The following is a 12,501-nucleotide window of genomic DNA, read 5'->3' on the forward strand; positions in this document are numbered from 1 at the left end:
TTGTGATTTCCCCCCCCCCCCTATTTTATGACATTTTAGCCAATCCAGTGTAATTGTGACATAGACATTTAAAAAGAGACAGGCTTGATACCCGGAGGTCATTGTTCCCTTTAAGCTGCGTGGCCGCGTGGGTCTCTGAAGGTCCCGCGCAGCCGGCTTTTAAATAGAGAAACCGCGCAATCGCGGTATTTTGAATGGGTCGCGCGGCATGCCCCCCCCCCCGCCAAAAAATGACAGGGAACACTGCCGGAGGTGCCGTCTTTTGGATGAGACGTTAATCCGAGGCCCCCGTCTGCTCTCTCAGGTGGACGTAAAAGATCCCACGGCCACTATTTCGAAGAAGAGCGGTGGAGTTATTCTCGGTGTCCTGGGGCCAATATTTATCCCTCAACCAACATCACCAAAAAAAAAACAGATTGTCTGGGTCATTTTCACATTGCTATTTGTGGGATCTTGCTGTGCGCAAATAGGCTGCCGCGTTTCCTACATTACAACAGTGACTACACTTCAAAAAAAGTACTTCATTGGCTGTAAAGTTCTTTGGGACGTCCTGAGGTCGTGAAAGGTGCTATAGAAATGCAAGCCTTTCTTTCTTTCTCTTCTTGCTGGAGACATAAGCCACGCCAGTTCATCGTCATCTCTGTGCTGCATCCTACGAGGAGGCGAGCTCCAGCGGCAAAATTAAGGGAACTTCTTCCCCGCTGGAAAACCAAAATGCAACAGTTAATTAATTGATGACTGGAGCCTCTTGTGTTGTAGCAGTAGGGCTGCTCTTTGCAGCTTTCAGTTCCCTTAGAAACAGTCAACAAAAACTTCCTGATGTATGTATACAGTGCTGGCTTGGATGAAGACATTCGCACATTGCTGTTCCTATCTGCATCTATCCAAGGTATATTCTAAAATACCAATTAGTCACACATAGATTTAAAATTGTGTGGCAATAATTGCCTTGTTACCGCACCAGATAGGAGCACTGGCAATCACTCTGGCACTGGATGTGGATGTGGTAAGTGCACTTGGTATTTAGAAAGGACACTTGCGCCCCACAATGGTGGCAAACTTGCTCTGCATCTCAACTGCAGCAAAAAATGAATCAGTGCTTCTATTACTTGCCTTTATATAGCACTTTATCATGCTCAAACATCTGAGCTTCACACAATGAATTCTATTGAAGTGTAGTGGCTATTGATGGTCATTATCCCTTGACCTCTCTGCTATGATCAATCACACCAAGGTGTCAGCCAATCGCTCAATGATCGCACTCTTGTCGCTGAGTCAGAAGCCGCCATCCAGAGATTTCAGCAAGTAATCCAGGCTGGCATTTCAATGCAGTGCTGAGGGGGTGCTGCAGCGTAGGAGGTGCCGTCTTTCGGACAAGACGTTAAACCGAGGCCGCACCTGCCTTCTCAGGTGGATGCAAAAGATCCCAAGGCACTATTCCGAAGAGGAGCAGGGGAGTTCTTCTCCTAGTTTCATGGCCAATATTTATCCCTCAACTATCATTAAATATCTGGTCACATACCTCACTGCTGTTTGTGGGGCCGTGCTGTGTGCAAATCGGCTGCCATGTTTTCCTGCATTACAACAGTCACTGCAGTTCAAAAAAGTACGCAATCGGCGCTAATCGACATCCTGAGGTCGTGAAATGCAAGTTCATTCATTTCCTGTTATGTAGTCCAACTCAAGGGGCCATCTGTCTCTGTGTGGTTCCATTTCTATCTGTCCCACCATAGCACATGTTTAGCAATGGCATCTGCTCCCATCCAGGATTCCATCCTCAGCCCCTTCATTTGCATATTGCCCTTAAATGAAGTCATCAATAGACATGGAGTCATGCTTCATATGATACAGTTCTACTCCTTCACAACTACCTCTGTGCTTTCAGACTACTTGTCCAACATCAAGTTGTGAATGAGTCAGAATATTCCTCCAGTTGAATACTAGGAAGGTTGAAGTCATTGTTAATAAATACTGTGAATAGTTGAGGCCCCAACACAGATTCCTGTGGGACACCACTAGTCACATCCTGCCAATTTGAGTACCTATCCATTATCCCTACTCTCTGTCTCCTGCCGCTCAGCTAATTTCCTAACCAGGTCAATAATTTGCCCTCAATTCCATGGGCTTCTACCTTAATTAACAGTCTCTTATATGGGACTTTATCAAATGCCTTCTGAAAGTCCATATAAATAACATCCATAGACATTCCCCTGCCCACTACTTTAGTCACCTCTTCAAAAAATTCAATCAGGTTTGTCAGGCATGACCTACCTTTCACAAATCCATGCTGGCTCTCTCTGATCAACAAAATTTTTGAGGTGTGAGTCACCCTATCCTTAATCATAGACTCCAGCAATTTCCCAACAACAGATGTTAGGCTAACTGGTCTATAATTCCCTGGTTTCCCTCTCTCACCATTTTTAAATAGTGGAGTTACATGCGCAATTTTCCAATCTAAAGGAACAGTTCCTGAATCGAGAAAACTTTGGAAGATTATAGTTAGGGCATCTGCAATATGCTCACCTAATTCCTTTAAAACCCTGAGATGGAAACCATCTGGTCCTGGGGACTCGTCACTCTTTAGTGCCATTATTTTCTTCATTACTGTTATTTTACTTACATTAATTTTATTGAGTCCCTGTCCCTGATTTAGTTTCTTTGGGATTTCTGGCATGCTATCCTCTTCCTCCACTGTAAATACTGACACAATGTAATTATTTAACATGTCCGCCATTTCCTCATCATTGATAATATCACCGCTTTGTTTTTGGGGGGCCAACATTGCCCCTCACTACCCTCTTTTTCCTAATATAATTGTAAAAAACTTGTATTGATTTTGATATCCCTTGCAAGTTTCCTTTCATACTCCCTTTTTGTAGCTCTATCTGTTTTGTGACCCTTTGCTGTTCTTTGTATTTTTCCCATTTGTCAGAAACTGTGCTATTTTTTGTATGCTTTTTCTTTTAGTTTGATGCTGTCCCTTACCTCTTTAATCCTCCATGGCTTTCTGTTTTGACAAGTAGAGCTCTTGTCCCTCAGGGGTATAAACTGGTTCTGTATCACATTAAATTCTTTCTTGAACATCTCCCACCAATTTTCTGTCATTTTACCCATTAACAGATTTGCCCAATTTACTGTGGACAGTCTCTGTCTCATCCCTCTGAAGTTGGCCTTACCCAAATCTAGAATTTTAGTAGCTGTTTCGCGTTTCTCCCGCTATGTTGAACTCGATCATGTTATGATCTTGGCTTTTATTGCAAAGGGGATGGAGTATAAAAGCAGGGAGGTCTTGCTTCAGTTGTACAGGGTACTGGTGAGGCCACACCTGGAATATTGCGTACAGTTTTGGTTTCCATATTTAAGAAAAGATATACTTGCTCTCGAGGCAGTTCAGAGAAGGTTCACTCGGTTGATTCCAGAGATGAGGGGGTTGACTTATGAGGAAAGGTTGAGTAGGTTGGGCCTCTACTCATTGGAATTCAGAAGAATGAGAGGCGATCTTATCGAAACATAAGATTGTGAGGGGGCTTGATCGGGTGGATGCGGGATGTTTCCACTGATGGGTGAGACTAGAACTAGGGGGCATAATCTTAGAATAAGGGGCTGCCCTTTCAAAACTGAGATAAGGAGAAACTTCTTTATTCAGAAGGTAGTAAATCTATGGAATTTGCTACCTCAGAGAGCTGTGAAAGCTGCGACATTAAATAAATTTAAAACGGAGATAGTTTCCTAGCTAATAAGGGAATTAGGGGTTACGGGGAGCGGGCAGGGAAGTGGATGCGAGTCTAGGTTCGGATCAGCCATGATCCTATTGAATGGCGGAGCAGGCCCGAGGGGCCATATGGCCTACTCCTGCTCCTACTTCTTATGTTATGTTCTTATGATCGCTATTGGATAAATGTTCACGCAGTTAGGCTGTTAACTAAATCTGGCTCATTACTAAATCTAATATGGCTTGCCCCCTTGTTGCCTCTAGGACATATTGTTGTAGAAATTCAGTACCTTTCTGACAGGTGCTAGTCTGCTTATCCCAATCTATATGAAAGTTAAAATCCCCCATTAAAACCACTCTGCTTTTACTACACGCTTGTCTAATCTCTGCATTTATACAATCTAGCACTTCACAGCTGCTACCAGGAGGCCTATACACAACTCCCACTACAGTCTTAAATCCTTTCCTATTTCTTAAATCTAACCATAAAGTCTGCACTTCCTGCTTACCTCTTGTTATATCCTCTCTCATCATTGAAGTGAGTTCATCCTTAATCACTAAGGCTACTCCTCCCGCTCTGCCATTTCCCCTATCATTCCTGTAGACGTTATAACCTGGTATATTTCGTTCCCAGTCCTGACCGCCTTGCAGCCATGTCTCAGTAATGGCTACCATGTCATACCCTCCAATTTGAATTGCACCTGCAGTTCATTAAGTGTATTCCTTATATACCGGGCGTTGGTATAAAGAGCGCTTATTTGGGCCACACACCTTAGCCTGTCCTTCGGCGCTAATGTTTTTCTCACATTTCTTTCACCTGGTTTAATCGCTTTACATCTTTTAGTTTTCCCTCTACATGTAGTGCCTAAAGCACAATTTCTGACTATTTCTCTATTCTCTTCGCTTGCATTTATTTTTGAACTACTATTTTTACTACAATTTCCGCCTGAGCCCCCCTCCCCCCCATTTACTAGTTTACTACCAGATTCAATTCCTCAAATGCCTCCAAAGGTTTATCCTCCATAAACTACAATTGGTCCAAAATGTTGTTACCCTCAATCTTTGTTGACCTGCAATAGCTCCCTAGCCCCCCAATGCTTGAGTTTCAAAATCTCCATCTGGACATCCTGCCACAGCTTTACCCCAACCCCTACCTCTACCTCTGGAGCCTTTGGTCATGTCCAGAGTCCTTCATTCCTCCCATGCTTCCCTCCTCTCCCGTTGTACCAGCACTCAGAGATTTCTCAGATGTCTCAGCCCGACAGTCTAGAACTCCCACCCTTGCTTGGTTTCCCTCCAGCTTCCTAATTGGCCTACCTTTTGGTCACCTCTCCGAATTCCCACTTAACGCTTGGTTTTCATTCTCCTTTGAGAAGCACCTTGAGGTGTGTTGCTACATGAAAGGTGTTATATAAATACAAGTTTGTAATCACGTAGGCAAACACATCAGCCATCCTGCATTACCCCACAAACAAGAATTGAGATGGATAACTGGCAAAGCTGGGTGTTTTTATGGTTGTGATTGAGGGAGGAATGATTGCCAAGAAACCAAGAAAAGCACATTTTTTTCTTTGAATAGAGCTATGATTTATTTAATATCCACCTGAACCATCAGAACTGGAGGTTGGTAGGCTGGCCAACTTATCTATAGGAAGGCACTTCCACCAATACAATACTGCCTTAGAATTATACTGGAGTTTCAGCCTTGCTTGCAAGCTCAAAGCTGATTTTTTTTCATAGATGGTAGATATTCATGGATCTCATACCATTCTTCTTCTCACATAGCTCACCCTGTGTTTCAATCAACTCAGGATTCACAAGGGTTCCATCCACTCCTACATTGTTGCTTCTTCATATTAATCACCTCTACTCATCATCCAACCCTACATTCATGAGATCGCACACCTTCACTGATGTCCAGTCCCCTTGCAATAGAATGCCTGAATTGCTACATCTTGGTATTCGCCATGCCCTTTAATGGGGAAAAATATGTTCAGTTCCTTTGTGTCTCACAGGTGTAATCAAATTATCTTACCTTTAATGGCTCCACCCACAGGCGCGCATTGCTATTAACTCGCTCTTTGTTGCTCAATTGCTAAAACTGCATCCAAGAAGCTTGGTTTTCTTTTTCAAGCCAAGCACGTTTTCTCTTTTTCAAGCCAAGCACGTTTTCTCTTTAACTTTCTATAAAGCCCCAAGTCACTCCAAAAGTGGAACACCGCTCCCATTTCTGGAGAGGCTCTTCTGACTGGGAACCTTCAACAGGATACAAGAGAAAGTATTTTGTCGAAAGAGGAATAAGGTGCATAAAAGAGTGAGTGTGTTGGATCGTACAAGAGAAGGTAGTACTAGAGGCGGTAACAGTAATAGGAGCAGACTAAGAAAAACTATGAAAAATTCAAAAATGGGTTTAGAATACATGTACGTAAATGCACAAAATGTGGTGAATAAGGTTGGTGAGCTACAAGCACAATTAGCTGTGTGGCAATATGATGTGGCAATAACGGAAACGTGGCTTAAAAACGGTGAGGACTGGGCACTTAAGGGTACAAGGTGTTCAGAAAAGCTAGGAAAGGAAAAAAGGGAGGTGGGGGCAGTGCTGATTAAGGAAGACATTGTAGTGTTGGAAAGGGAGGATGTTCTTGAGGGGAAAAGGACAGAATCCATTTGACTAGAGTTGAGGAGCAAAAAGGGTATGATCACGCTATTGGGGGCATTCTATAGGCCTCCAAATAGAGAGTGAGGTAGAGGAGCAAATCTGCAGGGAAATCGCAGAGATATGCAAGAGCTATAGAGTGGCGATATTGGGGGACTTTAATTACCCAAATATCGATTGGGATAATACTAGGGTAAAGGGAAAGGAGGGGGAGGAATTTCTGAAATGTGTTCAGGAGAATTTCCTTGACCAATATGTTCTTGGCCCAACAAGGAAGGGGGCATTGCTGGATCTGGTGCTGGGGAATGAGGTGGGCCAGGTCGACCAAGTGTCTGTGGGAGAACACTTGGGTACGAGTGATCATTGTATCATAAGATTTAGATTAGCAATGGAGAGGAGCAAGGAACAATCTAGAGTGGAACTTCTAAAGTGGAATAGGGCTAACTTCAATCGGATACGACTGGTTCCATTTTACCCTGGCTAGATCCTAAGACTGACAGGAAAAACTGTAATGGAACAATGGGTGATCTTTAAGATGTTCCAAGTACAGGCTAGGTACATTCCAACAAGAGGGAAGGGTTAGGGAACCAAAGCAAGGGCTCCTTGGATGACAAGGAAGACAGAGAAGATGATGAAACAAAAAAAGAGGGTGTATGATGCATATCCGGTGAATTCTTCAAGGGAGAACCAGACCAAATACAATAAGTTGAGAGGGGATGTGAAGATGAAAGTAAGATTGGTAAAGAGAGAATATGCGAGTAGAATGGCGGTTAACATAAAAGGGAACCCAAAAATCTTCTACCGGCATGTAAACAGTAAGCGGGTAGTAAGAGGCGGGGTGGGGCCTATTAGAGACAAAGAAGGTGATATATGCTTAGAGGCACAGGGCAAGGCTAGAATACTCAATGAGTACTTTGTATCGGTGTTTACTAAGGAGGTGGATGCTAACAAAATATTGGTAGAAGTGGAAAAGGTAGAAGCAATGGAAGGGGTGAAAATTGAGACAGGATATACTAGAAAGGCTGGGTATGCTGAGTGGACAAGTCGCCTGGTCCAGATGGCTTGCATCCCAGGTTGCTAAGGGAATTGGGGGAGGAGATAGCAGGAGGGCTTGCTATAATTTTCCAATCTACCTTAGTTGCGGGGGAGGTGCCTGAGGATTTGAAAGTGGCAAATGTGACACCATTGTTCAAGAAAGGGTGCAAGGACAATCCTAGTAACTACAGGCCGGTCAGTTTAACATCAGTGGTGGGTAAAGTTTTAGAAACAATAATCAAGGAAAAAATTAATGGGCATTTGGAGAGGTTTAAGCTAATTAAGGAGAGCTAACACAGGTTTGTAAAAGGCAGATTGTGTTTGACAAATCTAAGTGAATTTTTTGATGAAGTACAGAGAGGATTGATGAAGGGAATGCAATGGATGTTGTCTACATGGTTTTTCGGAAGACGTTTGACAAAGTACCACATAGAAGGCTGGTTAACAAAATTGAGGCTCATGGAACAGGTGAGCCAGTGGCAGCTTCGATAAGGAATTGGCTTAAGGACAGAAAATAGCAAGTTGCGGTAAATGGCTGTTTTTCAGACTGGAGATTGGTAGACAGTGGTGTTCCCCAAGGGTCAGTGCTGGGGCCACTGCTTTTTTTGATATATATAAATGACCTGGATATTGGAATACAGTGTAGAATTTATAAATTTGCGGATGACACCAAACTTGGGGGTGTGGCAAACAGTGATGATATCAATCGACTGCAACAGGACATAGAAAGGCTAGCAGAATGGGCAGACAAGTGGCAGATGGAATTTAATAGAGGTGAGGTGATGCATTTTGGCAGAAGAAACAGAGAGGCAATATACACTTAATGGCAGTTTTAAAGAGTGTGCAGAGACAGTGACCTCGGAGTTAATGTGCATAGGCCCCTGAAGGTGGCAGGACATATTGAGAGTGGTTAACAAAGCATATAGGATCTTGGGCTTCATAAATAGAGGTATTGAGTACAAAAGTAGAGAAGTTATGCTAAACCTTTATAAAGCACTGGTTAGGCCACAACTGGAGTATTGCATCCAGTTCTGGTCACCACACTTTAGGAAGGATGTGAAGGCCCTTGAAAGGGTGCAGATGAGATTTACCAGAATGGTTCCAGGGATCTTAGCTACAAGGACAGGTTGGAGAAGCCGGATTTGTTTTCATTAGAGCAAAAAGGAGGTTGAGGGGTGATTTGATAGAGGTGTACAAGATTATGACGGGTTTGGATAGGCTAGACAGGGAAAGGCTGTTCCCACTAGTTGATGGTACAAGGACTAGGGGACACAGATTTAAGGTTTTGGGCAAGAGATACAGGGGAGAAGTGAGGAAAAACTTTTTTTACGCAGCAAGTGGTGATGACCTGGAATTCGCTGCCAACGGAAGTGGAGACACTCAATGTTTTCAAGGGGAGACTGGATAGGCACTTGAGGGAAATAAACTTGCAGGGATTAAGCGGGGGAATGGGACTGACTGGATTGCTGAGCCGGCACAGACTCGATGGGCCAAATGGTCTCCTCCTGTGCCGTTATGACTGTGACTTTCTTAATCTTTCCTTCCTTCTCCAGGATTTTCAGGCTTTAAAAATGCAAGCTTTCATCATCTAAACATTACTTCCTGATGTACCTTGCCTTCTCTTATATTCTCTTGAAACTTAGTGGGGGGTTTTTTGCCCATCACTTTTGTTTCTCAATTAAAAATAACAAATTTTATGATGATATTTTGGCCTCTGAATGAACTAATAAACAGAACATTCCTTCAACGTTCAGCTGACAATAGAAATTAATTTTATTGTTTTAGCTACAGGGGTAAAAGTCATTCATGTTGGGTACCTTCCACCCACTGAGAGCAACATTTACTGCACTGGCGAAGACTGGAATGTCCCTTTGGGGATTTTGTCACAAGGCTCATTACTACTGGCTAAAATGCCTAATGGGAGAGATGAGGAGGGTTTAAAAATAAAAGCCTTCACTGCTACATTGGAAATGAGTGAGAACCCTTAGATTCCTTATTTCAGTTGGCAGTATGCAATGACAAATTATCATTGATACAATTTTTTTTCATGTATCTATATATTAAACAGCATTTACATAGATTTTCTGAACAAATATGTAAATGTACTGTTACTGAATATTCTATTTGCAAGTTACATTATGCAAGCATAACATTTCAGGCAGACTAGTTACCTGCACTATGTATGGATTCACATTCTGTATGTTTCAATTCCACCCCTCAACATGTTAATACATTCTCCACATTTTATCCACCTTAACCTCAAAAATGTTAGCAACTACTTTTGTGCGATGACTGTAAACAGCAAAATGCATCACATGCATGATATAGTGTGAAACAGGGTCACTGCTGCAACATGATGGCAAGTTAATCAAACCCAGCCAATGGGGTATTTGCTCATCTCTCTTGCATTGGTCCAGGCCAGGATTGGAGTAACATTAGTACTTTAGCTCTTGTAAGCTGTCTCAACTTCAAATAGAACACTGACTATGGTGTGTTAGCCATGGCTTATTTGGCAGCACTCTCGCTGGAGTCAGAAGGTTGTGGGTTCAAGTCCCACTCCAGAGACTTGAGCACAAAAATCTAGGCTGACACTAGTGCAGTGTTGCACGGTCGGAGGTGCCAACTTTCGGATGAGACGTTAAACCGAGGCCCTGTCTGCTCCCTCAGGTGGATGTAGAAGGTCTCATGGCACTATTTCGAGGAAGAGCAGGGGGGTTATCGCTGCTGCCCTGGCCAATATTTATCCCTCAATCAACATCACTAAAAAAAAACTAATCAGGTCATTATCACATTGCTGTTTGTGGGAGCTTGCTGTGCGCAAATTAGCTGCCTCGTTTCTACATTACAATGACACTTCAAAAGTACTTAATTGGTTGTAATGCACTGTGTGATGTCCCGAGGTCGTGAAAGGCGCTATATAAATGCAAGTCCTTCTTTCTTTCTATAACCCATGAAACTGCTGGGTGCACAGCATTCATGAAATCCCTCATGATCGGTAACATTGCAGATTAATGTACAGAATTAGTTCACATTAAATTAGTTGTATATAGTAGTCAAATATATCTAAATTATTGAGAGCTAGGCAGTACAATGTCATTATTATCTGAAGTAAAGCGGCTATGCCTCAAATAAGGAAAATGACCATCATTTTTTATGTCTGTGCCTGGAGGTTGACCAGCTAGCTGTGGCTCAGACTTGTGGTGGAGAGGGCAAAGATAATACAGAAAATTGTCTAGAGAAAGCTTTTAGTTTTATGGGCAGGCAGCAAGCGTTTGTTGTAGCCACTGCCTGGTCAGAAACTAATTAGGTCAAGTCTGATTAACATTCCAAAAATATGGAGGAAACTTTACGTAAACTTACAGGCTCATATCAGGTATTAAAAATGGGTTCTATACTATTGCAGTTAGGTGTCGAGAGCAAAAGACACAACAGCCAATAGACAGCTACTTGAATGGTTGCCTGTTGGGAAGATCTTTGATCAACTGTGCCTTCCTCAGTTTCAAAGACAGGAATATAAGAACATAGGAACATAAAAAATAGGAGTAGGAGTAGGCCATTCAGCCCTTCGAGCCTGCTCCGCCATTCAATAAGATCATGGCTGATCTTCTACCTCAACTCCACCTTCCCACACTATCCCCATATCACTTGATTCCCTTAGTATCCAAAAATTTATCAAACTCTGTCTTGAATATACTCAACGACTGAGCATCTACAGCTCTCTGGGGTAGAGAATTCCAAAGATTCACAAGTGAAGAAATTTCTCATCTCAGTCCTAAATGGCCGACCCCTTATTTTGAGACTGTGATCCCTAGTTCTCGAATCCCCAGCCAGGGGAAACATCCTTCCACCATCTACCCTGTCAAGCCCCTTAAGAATTTTATATGTTTCAATGAGATCACCTCACATTCTTCTAAACTCTAGAGAATATAGGCCTTGTTGACTCAATCTCTCCTCAGAGGACAATCCCCTCCATCCCAGGATCAGTCTGGTGAACCTTCGTTGCATTCCCTCTATGTCAAGTATGTCCTTCCTTAGGTAAGGAGACCAAAACTGTGCACAATACTCCAGGTGTGGTCTCACCAAGGCCCTATATAATTGTAGTAAGACTTCTTTACCCTTATACTCCAATCCTTTTGTAATAAAGGCTAACATACCATTTGCTTTCTTAATTGCTTGCTGTACCTGCATGTTAACTTTGTGATACATGTACAAGGACACCCAGGTCCCTCTGATTACCAACATATCCCAATCTCTCATCATTTAAGATATTCTGCTTTTCTATTTTTCCTACCAAAGTGGGTAACTTTGCACTTCTCCACGTATACTCCAACTGTCATGTTCTTGCCCAATCACTTAATCTGTCTGTATCCCTTTGCAGCCTCTTGGAGACATCCTCACAGCTTACTTTCCCACCTAATTTTGTGTTGTCAGCAAACTTGGAAACATTACACTCGAACCCCTCATCGAAGTCATTGATGTAGATTGTGAATAGCTGAGGCCCAAGCACTGATCCTTGCGGTACCCCACTAGTTACAGCCAGCCAACCCGAAAAGGACCTGTTTATTCCTACTGTTTTCTGTCCGTTAACCAATTCTCAATCCATGCTAATATATTACCCCAATCCTATGAGCCCTAATTTTGTGTAATAGCCTCTTGTGTGGTTTATCGAATGCTTTTTGATAAATCCAAATACACTACATCCACTGGTTCCTCATCTACCCTGCTAGTTACAACCTCAAAAAATTCTATTAGATTTGTCAAACACGATTTCCCTTTCATAAATCCATGTTGACTCTGCCCAATCATATGATTTTCTAAGTACCCTGTTACCACGTCCCTAATAATAGATTCTAGCATTTTCCCTACCACTGATATCAGGCTAACTGGCCTATAGTTCCCATTTTCTCTCTCGCTCCTTTTTTGAATAGCGGGGTTACGTTTGCTACCTTCCAATCTGCTGGGTCCGTTCTAGAATCTAGGGAACTCTGGAAAATCAAAACCAATGCATCCACTATCTCTGCAGCTACCTCTTGTAAAAGCCTAGGATGTAGGCTATCAGGTCCAAGGGATGTCGACTTTTAGTCCCATTAATTTCTCC

This window comes from Somniosus microcephalus, chromosome 18, assembly GCF_052327205.1.
Source record: "Somniosus microcephalus isolate GS21.2 chromosome 18, FLI_Smic_1.0, whole genome shotgun sequence".
Classification (NCBI taxonomy): Eukaryota; Metazoa; Chordata; class Chondrichthyes; order Squaliformes; family Somniosidae; genus Somniosus; species Somniosus microcephalus.